Source organism: Heptranchias perlo, chromosome 3 (genome assembly GCF_035084215.1).
Source record: "Heptranchias perlo isolate sHepPer1 chromosome 3, sHepPer1.hap1, whole genome shotgun sequence".
Classification (NCBI taxonomy): Eukaryota; Metazoa; Chordata; class Chondrichthyes; order Hexanchiformes; family Hexanchidae; genus Heptranchias; species Heptranchias perlo.
In genome coordinates, this window is record NC_090327.1 from 30087533 (window position 1) to 30101003 (window position 13471).

A 13471-nucleotide genomic window follows, 5' to 3' on the forward strand; every position below is an offset into this window, starting at 1 on the left:
CCTTTCACGATCTCAGGACATCCCAAAGCGCGTTACAGCCAATGAAATAGTTTTTGAAGGGTAGTCACTGTTATAATGTAGCAAACATGGCAGCCAATTTACTCCCACAAACAGCAACAAAATAAATGACCAGATCATCTGTTTTCGGTGTTGGTTGAGGGATCAGGGGAGAACTCCCCTGCACTTCTTTGAAATAGTGCCATGGGATCTTTTACATTCATCCGAGGGCAGACAATTTAACGTCTGGTCCGAAAGAAGGCACCACCAATAGTGCAAGACTCCCTCAGTACTGCGCTGGGAGTGTCAGCCTGGATTATGTGCTCTGGAGTGGGATTCAAAGCCACAAACTTATGACTCAGAGGTGAGATTGCTACCACAGAACCAAGGCTGTCCAGTAAAATGTAATGGCCCCAAACTGAACCTTTGCACTGAGCCCCAGGAGCAATCGTCACTCCTGGTGACAATCACTGTTGGCTATTTTAGTAGACAATTGGTTAATACATTCATGTTGAGCCGGTTCTTTCAAGGGAGTTATTAACCGCTTAAAACAAAGGGGTTGGCACCTGAGTTAAAATAGGAGACAGGAATATCATTATAATACGGTAAGCACTTGCCTGCTTTTGTCACTAACAATGATTTCTACCCTATAAGCACCAAAGCTATGAGCTGGTGGCACCCACATCTAGCAAGTCCCACTCATTAGGTGTGACAAGGGGTGACAGTCATTTTGGTTTCGAAACCTTACGTGTTTTGATGCATTGTCACTCTTAAAAATGAAACCTGAGGGAAGGTTTCATTTGTGCATGAAGCAAAATCACAAACACGTTCTTTGTATGATTTCATATGAATATATGAAAAATGACAGACAGCAAAAGACCTACTGGCCAATCCAGTCTGTCCCTTATAATTGTGATGTTTTGTGCATCACAATACATAGGCCTAGAAATTTGGGCTCGCCCATTTTTGGGTGCGTGAGGGGACCAAGGGTTCAATCCCTGCGCCTGAAAGGTGAAGCCTGAGACGTACCTGATCGGTAGCCAACTGGGGTGGGTGGGGGTGGGAGAGAGGGAAGCAGCCTGCGTTCTTTAACGGTGGGATTGGAGACGCACTCCTGCTGCTCCCAGCTCCACATTCAGGTAAGTACGAGGATCTTCCTGCCGGTTAGTGCCACACATGCTGTGGAGTTCAGCGCTGAGTCATTCAAAAATTGAGATTGGGTCCTGCAAGACACGCAAGACCCTAATTTAAATTAATTATTTCCACCTTTGAATATTCCAGACATGCGCTCCTGACGCCAGTGCAATCACTTTATCCAATATGATGGGCGGCGGAAATGTGTGTATGTTTCCTCCTAATATAGGAGGTTTAGGAGGCCGCTTCAAAGAACGGGCACTGTGCGGACGAATTTCTAGGCACTACACTCCAAAGCCAATTAGTCTCCTGGGAGTAGCATACACATAACGCAGGAGATAAACTTTTATTATATTAGCTTGCAATCTTGCTGATTATAAATACCACTCCTGCCTTTCCTGATGTTAGCAGTCATGCCTAGTGAAGTATATATTTTATATGCACTATGTAATGTGGTAATTTCTTTTACTGATAGCTTTACTGTAGTGCCAGTAGATGAAGTGAATTAAACTAACAATTCATGCTATCAACAGAAAATGTTGGAAAAGCTCAGCAAGTGAGGCAGCATCTGTGGAGAAAGAAACAGAGTTAACGTTTCAGGTCGAAGACCTTTCGTCAGTTCTGATGCTGCCTCACTTGCTGAGCTTTTCCAGCATTTTCTGTTTTTATTTCAGATTTCCAGCATTAGCAGTATTTTGCCTTTGACTTCATGCAATTAGATGGTACAACAAACCCAGAAAACGCTGATAATGCTCAGCGAGTTGATTGGCAGACGTAAGAGAGAAATAGGTTACTGTTTTGGGTAAAACTTTTCATCAGAACTGGCTTTTGAAAGTAAATCCCCGTTTAACTGTTGGAATATTATATAATCTTCAAGATACAGGTATTTTGCCAACTGCTCCCAAAGCTTTACATAATGAAAGAAAATATACTTACTTTTATATATTGCCATATCACATTTCTCTGAAACCTTTCGAAGTGCTTTGTGTACAACAAATTACTTTGAAATGCACTGAATGCTGTAATGTAGGCATTACATGGCAGCAAGATCCTGGAATATGAGATGAATGACCAGTTAATCTGCTTTTGATAGCGTTGGCGATGGAGCAACTCACCTTGTTGGTGAGAGTTTCTCCTTTTTTAAATTTAAATATTTCATAAAATCAAGGAAGCGCTGCCCAGTGTGGAAATCGAGGGGAGAGCTGATCGAGGTGTTTCAAATGTTATAAGGGTTCAATAGGGTCAGTATTTATTCTGATGGAGAAATCAAGAACAAGGGGACATAATGTGCAATGTGGGAATTCCAGAACGCTTCCCCTGTCCTCGACAATCACAGGTGCAGGAAGTATCATCAGCTGGTTTCAGAGCTTGAGCAGCAGCTGGTATCACTGCAGTGCACCCACGAGGCTGAGAGCTACGTGGATAGCACGTTTCAGGAGGTGGTCACCCCGCAGCTTAAGAGAGTGCAGGCAGGGAGGGACTGGGTGACCGCCAGACAGACAAGGAGGACCAGGCAGGTAGTGCAGGAGTCTCCTGAGTGCATCTCATTCTCTAACCAGTATTGGTGAGAGCGATGGTTCCTCTGGGGAGTACAGCCAGAGCCAAGTCCACGGCACCACGAGTGGCTCAGCTGTACAGCTGGCGGGGGGGGGTGGGGGGGGAGTGCGGTGGAGGAGGAAGGTCAGGAAAGCAATAGTGATAGGGGATTCAATAGTAAGGGGAACAGACAGGTATTTCTGTGGCCGCAGACGTGAGTCCAGCATGGTATGTTGCCTCCCTGATGCCAGGGTCAAGGATGTCACTGAGCGGCTGCAGAACACTCTGAAGGGGGAGGGTGAGCAGCTAGAGGTCGTGGTCCATGTTGGTACCAATGATAAAGGTAGAAAGAAGGATGAGGTTCTGCAGGCAGATTTTAGGGAGCGAGGAAAAAGATTAATGAGCAGGACTTCAAAGGTAGTAATCTCCAGATTAGTCACGGTGTCACGTGCTAGTGAGTATAGAAATAGGAGGATAGAGCAGATGAATGCGTGGCTGGAGAGATGGTGCAGGAGGGAGGGCTTTAGATTTCTGGGGCATTGGGACCGGTTATTGGGGAGGTAGGACCTGTACACCCCGAATGGGTTGCACCTCAACAGAGCTGGGACCAATGTCCTAGTGGAGAGGTTCAGAAGTGCTGTGGGGGAGGGTTTAAACTAATTTGGCAGGGGGTTGGGCATTGGAAAGCAGAAACAAGGTGCACAAAGGATTGGAAGAGACAGATTGCACTGGAGTAAGAAATAGGTGGGATCAAACTAAGAGAGAATATAAGAAGGTCTAAAATAGGTTTACAGTGCATGTGGGTAAACGCACAAAGCGTGGTAAATAAGGTTGGTGAGCTGCAGGGGCAAATAGCTACATGGGAATGTGATGTTGTGGCAGTAACAGAGACTTGCCTCAAAAAAGGGCAGGATTGGATACTAAATATTCCTGGATACAAGGTGTTCAGGAAAGGTAGGGAAGGAAAGAAAAGAGTGGGTGGGGGGCGGGGGGTGGTGGCAGTATTGATTAAGGAGAATATTGCAGTGTTGGAGAGAGAGGATGTCCTAGAGGGTCATAGACAGAATCTATTTGGTTTGAGTTAAGAAACAATAGAGGTGCCATTTAACTACTGGGTGTATTCTAGGCCATCAACTGGTGGGAAGGATATGGAGGAACAAATTTGCAGGGAAATTACAGAGAGGTGCAAGAACCATAGAGTAGTGATAATGGGGGACTTAAATTATCCTAATACAGACTGGGATAGTAATAGAGTAAAGGGCAGAGAGGGGGAAGAATTTCTGAAGTGTGTTCAGGAGAAGTTCCTAGATCAGCATATTTCCGGCCCAATGAGGAAGGAGGCATTGCTGGATCTGGTTCTGGGGAATGAGGTGGGTCAAGTGGAGTAAGTGTCAGTGGGGGAAAATTTAGGGAACAGTGATCATAGTATCATAAAGTTTAGATTAGTTATGGAAAAGGACACGGAGCAATCTAGAGTAAAAATATTTAACTGGAGGTGGGCCAATTTCAGTGGGTTGAGAATGGATCTGGTCTGGGTAAATTGGAATTAAAGATTGGCAGGCAAAACTGCAATCGAACAACGGGCAGCCTTTAAAGTGGAGATGATTCAGGTTTGGTCTAGGTACATTCCCACGAGGGGGAAAGGTAGGTCAACTAAAGCCAGAGCTCCCTGGTTGATGAAAGAGATAGAGAATAAGATGAAGCAGAAAAAGGAGCGTATGAAGGATGTCAGGTTGAATATAGAAAGTTCAGAGGGGAAGTGAAAAAGGAAATAAGAGAGACAAAGAGAGAGTATGAGAATAGACTGGCAAGAAACATAAAATGGAATCCAAACGTCTTTATAGGCAATTAAATAGTAAACGGGTAGTAAGAGAAGGGGTGGGGCCGATTGGGGACCAAAAAGGAGACCTACTCATGGAGGCAATGGGCCTGGCTGAGGTACTAAATAATGCTTCTGTCTTTACCAAGGAAGAAGGTGCTGCCAAAGTTGGAGTAAAAGAGGAAGTAGTTAAGATACTGGAGGGGCTAAAAATTGATAAAGAGGAGGTACTAGAAAGGCTGGCTTACTTAAAGTAGATAAGTCACCAGGTCCGGATAGGATGCATCCTAGGTTGCTGAGAGAAGTTAGGGTGGAAATTGCAGAGGTACTGGCTATAAGCTTCCAAACATCCTTAGATTCGGAGGTGGTGCCAGAGGATTGGAGAAAAAGGGTGTAAGGATAAACCCAGCAACTACAGACCAGTCAGTTTAACCTTGGTGGTGGGGAAGCTTTTAGAAACGATAATCCGGGACAAAATTAACAGTCACTTGGACAAGTGAGAATTAATTAAGGAAAGCCAGCACAGATTTGTTAAAGGCAAATCGTATTTAACTAACTTGATAGTTTTTTGATGAGGTAACAGAGAGGGTTGATGAGGGCAATACGGTTGATGTGGTGTATTTGGATTTCCAAAAGGCGTTTGATAAAATGCCACATAATAGGCTTGTCAGCAAAGTTGAAGTCCATGGAATAAAAAGGTCATTGGCAGCATTGATACCAAATTGGCTAAGTAACAGGAAACAAAGAGTAGTGGTGAACGGTTGTTTTTCGGACTGGAGGAAGGTGTATCATGGTATTCCCCAGGGGTCGGTACTAGGACCACTGCTTTTCTTGATATATATTAATGACTTGGACTTGGGTGTAGAGGGCACAATTTCAAAATTTGCAGATGACACAAATCTTGGAAGTATAATGAACAGTGAGGAAGATAGTGATAGACTTCAAGAGGACATAGACAAGCTGATGGTATGGGCGGACACATGGCAGATGAAATTTGACGCAGAAAAATGCGAAGTGATACATGTTGGTAGGAAGAACGAGGTGAGACAATATAAACTAAAGGATACATTTCTAAAGGGGGTGCAGGAACAGAGAGACCTGGGGTTATACGTGCACAGGTCGTTGAAGGTGGCAGGGCAGGTTGAGAAAGCAGTTAAAAAAGCATACGGGATCCTGCACTTTATAGAGGCAAAGAGTACATAAGTAAGGAAGTTATGTTGAACCTTTATAAAACACTGGTTGACCACAACTGGAGTATCACACTTTAGGAAGGATGTGATGACCTTAGAGAGGTTGCGGTAAAGATTTAGTGGAATGGTTCCAGCAATGAGAGACTTCAGTTACGTGAATAATTAATTAAATAAAATCTGGAATTAAAATACTAGTATCAGTAATGGTGGACATGAAACTACTGGATTGTCGTAAAAACCCATCTGGTTCACTAATGTCCTTTAGGGAAGGAAACCTGCCGTCCTTACCCGGTCTGGCCGAAATGTGACTCCAGACCCACAGCAATGTGATTGATTGTTAATTGCCCTCTGAAATGGCCTAGCAAGCCACTCAGTTGTAAAATCTCGCTACGAAAAGTCATAATAAGAATAAAACCGGACGGACAACCTGGCATCGAACCACTAGGCACCGGACACGACAAAGGCAAACCAAGCCCAATCGACCTGCAAAGTCCTCCTCACTAACATCTGGGGACTTGTGCCAAAATTGGGAGAGCTGTCCCACAGACTAGTCAAGCAACAGCCTCTCATAGCCATACTCACAGAATCATACCTTTCAGCCAACATCCCAGACTCTTCCATCACCATCCCTGGGTATGTCATGTCCCACCGGCAGGACAGACCAACCAGAGGTGGCGGTACAGTGATATACAGTCAGGAGGGAGTGGCCCTGGGAGTTCTCAACATAGACTCCAGAACTCATGAAATCTCATGGCATCAGGTCAAACATGGGCAAGGAAACCTCCTGCTGATTACCACCTACCGTCCTCCCTCAGCTGATGGATCAGTCCTCCTCCATGTTGAGCACCACTTGGAGGAAGCAATGAGGGTAGCAAGGGCACAGAATGTACTCTGGGTGGGGGACTTCAATGTCCATCACCAAGAGTGGCTCGGTAGCACCATTACTGACCGAGCTGGCCGTGTCCTGAAGGACACAGCTGCCAGACTGGGCCTGCAGCAGGTGGTGAGCGAACCAACATGAGGGAAAAAATTATTTGACCTCGTCCTCACCAATTTACCTGTCGCAGATGCATCTGTCCATGATAGTATTGATAGGAGTGACCACCGCACAGTCCTTGTGGAGACGAAGTCCCTTCTTCGCACTGAGGATACCATCCAACGTGTTGTGTGGCACTACCACCGTGCTAAATGGGATAGATTCAGAACAGATCTAGCAGCTCAAAACTGGGCATCCATGAGGCGCTGTGGGCCATCAGCAGCAGCAGAATTGTATTCCAGCACAATCTGTAACCTTATGGCCTGGCATATTCCTCACTCTGCCATTACCAACAAGCCAGGGGATCAACCCTGGTTCAATGAGAAGTGTAGAAGAGCATGCCAGGAGAAGCACCAGGAATACCTAAAAATGAGGTGCCAACCTGGTGAAGCTGCAACTCAGGACTACATGCATGCTGAACAGTGGAAGCAACATACTATTGACAGAGCTAAGCGATTCCACAAGCAGCGGATTAGATCAAAGCTCTGCAGTCCTGCCACATCCAATCGTGAATGGTGGTGGACAATTAAACAACTAACGGGAGGAGGAGGCTTTGTAAACATCCCCATCCTCAAAGACGGTGGAGTCCAGCACGTGAGTGCAAAAGACAAGGCTGAAGCGTTTGCAACCATCTTCAGCCAGAAGTGCCGAGTGGATGATCTATCTCGGCCTCCTCCCGATACCCCCACCATCACAGAAGCCAGTCTTCAGCCAATTCGATTCACTCCACGTGATATCAAGAAACGGCCGAGTGCACTGGATATAGCAAAGGCTATGGGCCCCGACAACATCCCAGCTGTAGTGCTGAAGACTTGTGCTCCAGAACTAGCCGCGCCTCTAGCCAAGCTGTTCCAGTACAGCTACAACACTGGCATCTAACCGACAATGTGGAAAATTGCCCAGGTATGTCCTGTCCACAAAAAGCAGGACAAATCCAATCCGACCAATTACCGCCCCGTCAGTCTACTCTCAATCATCAGCAAAGTGATGGAAGGTGTCGTCGACAGTGCTATCAAACGGCACTTACTCAACAATGACCTGCTCACTGATGCTCAGTTTGGGTTCCGCCAGGAACACTCTGCTCCACACCTTATTACAGCCTTGGTCCAAACATGGACAAAAGAGCTGAATTCCAGAGGTGAGGTGAGAGTGACTGCCCTTGACATCAAGGAAGCATTTGACCGAGTGTGGCACCAAGGAGCCCGAGTAAAATTGAAGTCAATGGGAATCAGGGGAAAACTCTCCAGTGGCTGGAGTCATACCTCGCACAAAGGAAGATGGTAGTGGTTGTTGGAGGCCAATCATCTCAGCCACAGGACATTGCTGCAGGAGTTCCTCAGGGCAGTGTCCCAGGCCCAACCATCTTCAGCTGCTTCATCAATGTCCTTCCCTCCAACATAAGGTCAGAAATGGGGATGTTCGCTGATGATTGCACAGTGTTCAGTTCCATTCGCAACCCCTCAAATAATGAAGCAGTCCGAGCCCGCAGGCAGCAAGACCTGGACAACATCCAGGCTTGGGCTCATAAGTGGCAAGTAACATTCGCGCCAGACAAGTGCCAGGCAATGACCATCTCCAACAAATGTAAGTAATCTTCCAACACCAGGTTATAGTCCAACAGTTTTATTTGAAAATCACAAGCTTTCGGAGATTATCTCCTTCGTCGGGTGAGTGAATGAAAGGTTCTCAAATCGCATATCTTATATTAGGCTGGGACACAATCACACCAATCAAAGGTGTCGTTGGTGTTCAGACAGGTTAGCCACGGAAAACAGTACATCCCAGTATACTGAATACACAATGTGTCAGATTACAGACAAAGACAGAAAGAGACCCGAAAGGCAGAGAGAGAGAGAGAGAGAGAGAGAATGTCCAGTTGTATTAAAAACAGATAACTTTTTTTTCCCTGCTGGTGGGGTTACGTGTAGCGTGACATGAACCCAAAATCCCGGTTGAGGCCGTCCTCATGGGTGCGGAACTTGGCTATCAATTTCTGTTCGACGCAAAATCGTCGAGCAGAAATTGATAGCCAAGTTCCGCACCCATGAGGACGGCTTCAACCGGGATCTTGGGTTCATGTCACGCTACACGTAACCCCACCAGCAGGGAAAAAAGAGTTATCTGTTTTTAATACAACTGGACATTCTCTCTCTCTCTCTCTCTCTCTCTCTCTGCCTTTCGGGTCTCTTTCTGTCTTTGTCTGTAATCTGACACATTGTGTATTCAGTATACTGGGATGTACTGTTTTCCGTGGCTAACCTGTCTGAACACCAATGACACCTTTGATTGGTGTGATTGTGTCCCAGCCTAATATAAGATATGCGATTTGAGAACCTTTCATTCACTCACCCGACGAAGGAGATAATCTCCGAAAGCTTGTGATTTTCAAATAAAACTGTTGGACTATAACCTGGTGTTGGAAGATTACTTACATTTGTCCACCCCAGTCCATCACCGGCATCTCCACATCATCTCCAACAAGAGAGAGTCTAACCACCTCCCCCGAATCCCCCACCATCAACATCCTGGGGGTCACCATTGACCAGAAACCTAACTGGACCAGCCATATAAATACTGTGGCTACAAGAGCAGGTCAGAAGTTGGGTATTCTGCGGCGAGTGACTCACCTCCTGACTCCCCAAAGGCTTTCCACCATCTACAAGGCACAAGTCAGGAGTGTGACGGAATACTCTCCACTTGCCTGGATGAGTGCAGCTCCAACAACACTCAAGAAGCTCGACACTATCCAGGACAAATCGGCCCGCTTGATTGACACCCCATCCACCACCCTAAACACTCACTCCCTTCACCACCGGCACAGGATGCACTACAGCAACTCGCCAAGGCTTCTTCAACAGCACCTCCTAAACCTGCAACCTCGACCACCGAGAAGGACAAGAGTAGCAGGCATATGGGAACAAGACCACCTGCACGTTCCCTCCAAGTCATATCGCCGTTCCTTCATCGTCGCTGGGTCAAAATCCTGGAACTCCGTTCCTAACAGCACTGTGGGAGAAACTTCACCACACGGACTGCAGCAGTTCAAGAAGGCGGCTCACCACCATCTTCACAAGGGCAATTAGGGATGGGCAATAAATGCTGGTCTCGCCAGCGACGCCCACATCCCATGAACGAATTTAAAAAAAATAGACTGGAGAAGCTGCGGCTTTTCGCCTTACAGCAGAGAAGGTTGAGAGGAGATTTGATAAAGGTGTTCAAAATCATGAAGGGTCCAGACAGAGTAGATAGGGAGAAACCGTTCCCGTTGGCAGAAGGGTCAAGAACCAGGGGACACAGATAGAATCATAGAAAGGTTATAGCACGGATTGAGGCCATTCGGCCCATCGAGTCCTTGCCGGCTCAATGGAAGAGCAATCTCCCAAAGATTTAAGGTGATTGCCAAAAGACGCAAAGGCGACACGAGGAAAAGCTTTTTTATGCAACGAGTGGTTATGATCTGGAATGTACTGCCTGAGGGGGTGGTGGAGGCAGCTTCAAACGTGGCTTTCAAAAGTGAATTGGATAAGTAATTGAAGGGAAAAAATTTGCAGGGCTATGGGGAAAGGGCGGGGGAGTGGGACCAGCTGGATTGCTCTTGCAGAGAGCCGGCATGGGCTCGACGTGCCAAATTCCTTCTTCTGTGCTGTAACCATTCCATGATACCATGATCTTAAAAGTTAAGCCAGGCCATTCAGAAGAGAAATCAGGAAGCACTTTTTCACACAAAGGGTAGTAGAAATCTGGAAGTCTCTCCCCCAAAAGGCTGTGGATGCTGGGACAATTGGAGCTTTCAGGACTGAGATGGATAGATTTTCGTTAGGTAAGGATATCAAGGGATGTGAAGGTAAGACGGATAAATGAAGTTGAGGTGCCGATCAGCCAAGATCTAATTGAATGGCAAGGCAGGCTCAAGAGGCTGAATTGCCTACTCCTGTTCCTATGTTAAGTTCACAGACCAGAATTATCTCAAGTTCAATCCCTGGCCTAAGCTGGCAAAGTTAGTTGACCCGGGCTTGGGAAGCAATAGGGTTGATGCAATTGGCTTCATCCCTAGGTTAAGGAGGGGGTGGAGAGAGGAAATCAGCAGGGTTCCCATTCATAATCGTTAGCTAATGCTTTTTTTAATTTCAAAATATACTTTATTTCATAAAATTTAAAGATACCACAATTCCAAGGCGAAACAATTCAAAACAATACAACACGGATCGTACACAAAATGGCTCCAATATTACAATTTTAAAAACAGTAGATACCTTATTATATTACCAACAAGCCAGGGGATCAACCCTGGTTCAATGAGGAGTGTAGAAGAGCATGCCAGGAGCAGCACCAGGCGTACCTAAAAATGAGGTGCCAACCTGGTGAAGCTACAACTCAGGACTACATGCATGCTAAACAGCGGAAGCGACATGCTATAGACAGAGCTAAGTGATTCCACAACCAACGGATCAGATCAAAGCTCTGCAGTCCTGCCACATCCAGTTGTGAATGGTGGTGGACAATTAAACAACTAACGGAAGGAGGAGGCTCTGTAAACATCCCCATCCTCAATGATGGCGGAGTCCAGCACGTGAGTGCAAAAGACAAGGCTGAAGCGTTTGCAACCATCTTCAGCCAGAAGTGCCGAGTGGATGATCCATCTCGGCCTCCTCCCGATATCCCCACCAACACAGAAGCCAGTCTTCAGCCAATTCGATTCACTCCACGTGATATCAAGAAACGGCTGAGTGCACTGGATTCAGCAAAGGCTATGGGCCCCGACAACATCCCGGCTGTAGTGCTGAAGATTTGTGCTCCAGAACTAGCCGCGCCTCTAGCCATACTGTTCCAGTACAGCTACAACACTGGCATCTACCCGACAATGTGGAAAATTGCCCGGGTATGTCCTGTCCACAAAAAGCAGGACAAATCCAATCCGGCCAATTACCGCCCCATCAGTCTACTCTCAATCATCAGCAAAGTGATGGAAGGTGTCGTAGACAGTGCTATCAAGCGGTACTTACTCACCAATAACCTGCTCAACGATGCTCAGTTTGGGTTCTGCCGGGATCACTCGGCTCCAGACCTCATTACAGCCTTGGTCCATACATGGACAAAAGTGCTGAATTCCAGAGGTGAGGTGAGAGTGGCTGCCCTTGATATCAAGGCAGCATTTGACCGAGTGTGGCACTAAGGAGCCCGAGTAAAATTGAAGTCAACGGGAATCAGGGGGAAAACTCTCCAGTGGCTGGAGTCATACCGAGCACAAAGGAAGATGGTAGTGGTTGTTGGAGGCCAATCATCTCAGCCCCAGGACATTGCTGCAGGTGTTCCTCAGGATAGGGTAATAGGCCCGACCATTTTTGGCTGCTTCATCAATGACCTTCCCTCCATCATAAGGTCAGAAATGGGGATGTTTGCTGATGATTGCACAGTGTTCAGTTCCATTTGCAACCCCTCAGATAATGAACCAATCAGAGCCCGCAGGCAGCAAGACCTGGACAACATCCAGGCTTGAGCTCATAAGAGGCAAGTAACATTCGCGCCAGACAAGTGCCAGGCAATGACCATCTCCAACAAGAGAGAGTCTAACCACCTCCCCCTGACATTCAATCGCATTACCATCGCCGAATCCCCCACCATCAACATCCTGGGGGTCACCATTGACCAGAAACTTAAATGGACCAGCTACATAAATACTGTGGCTACAAGAGCAGGTCAGAGGCTGGGTATTCTGCGGCGAGTGACTCACCTCCTGACTCCCCAAAGCCTTTCCACCACAGGTCAGGAGTGTGATGGAATGCTCTCCACTTGCCTGGATGAGTGCAGCTCCAACAACACTCGAAGCTCAACACTATCCAGGACAAATCAGCCCTCTTGATTGGCACCCCATCCACCACCCTAAACATTCACTCCCTTCACCACCGGCGCACCGTGGATGCAGTGTGTACCATCTACAGGATGCACTGCAACAACTCGCCAAGGCTTCTTCGACAGCACCTCCCAAACCCGCGACCTCTACCACCTAGAAGGACAAGGGCAGCAGGCACATGGGAACAACATCACCTGCACGTTTCCCTCCAAGTCACACACCATCCCGACTTGGAAATATATCGCCGTTCCTTCATTGTCGCTGGGTCAAATTCCTCAAACTCCCTCCCTAATAGCACTGTGGGAGATCCTTCACCACACGGACTGCAGTGGTTCAAGAAGGCGGCTCAGCACCACCTTCTCGAGGGCAATTAGGGATGGGCAATAAATGCTGGCCTTGCCAGCGATGCCCACATCCGTGAAAATAACAAAAGTCTGACAATAAAAGAAACAGGAGATGAGAGTAAAAGTCAGATGAAGGTGAGGAACAAGGGTAACATAAAAGTTCAGGGAACAAATACAGTTGTAGAACATGAGTACAAATGATTGTCAAAAATAAAGTGAGGGGAAAAGTTATTAAAAACAAATTAAATTGTCTGTCGAGTAATGTGTACAGCATCCGAAACAAAACAGGGAAACTGGAGGCAATAATTTGTAGTGAGGAGCCAGATGTAGTAGGGTAACTGAAACATGGCTACATAAAGAACAGGACTGGCAGCTAAACATTGCTTGGATAACAAGAGTCTAAGTGGGATAGAGGAGCAAAGGGATCCCGTGGTACAGATACACAAATCACTAAAAGTAGTGACGTAGGTTAATAAGGCCATAAAAGAGGCAAACCAAGCATTGGGGTTGATTTCTAGAGGGATAGAATTGAAAAGCAGAGAGGATATGTTAAATTTGTACAGA

General features: G+C 46.6%; 1 protein-coding gene across 6 annotated transcripts in view; it reads left to right on the forward strand.

Moving 5' to 3' along the window:
• LOC137311362 (CMP-N-acetylneuraminate-beta-galactosamide-alpha-2,3-sialyltransferase 1-like) overlaps positions 1-13471 on the forward strand; it is a 197434-nt gene that overhangs the window by 8057 nt on the left and 175906 nt on the right. The window lies entirely within an intron of this gene.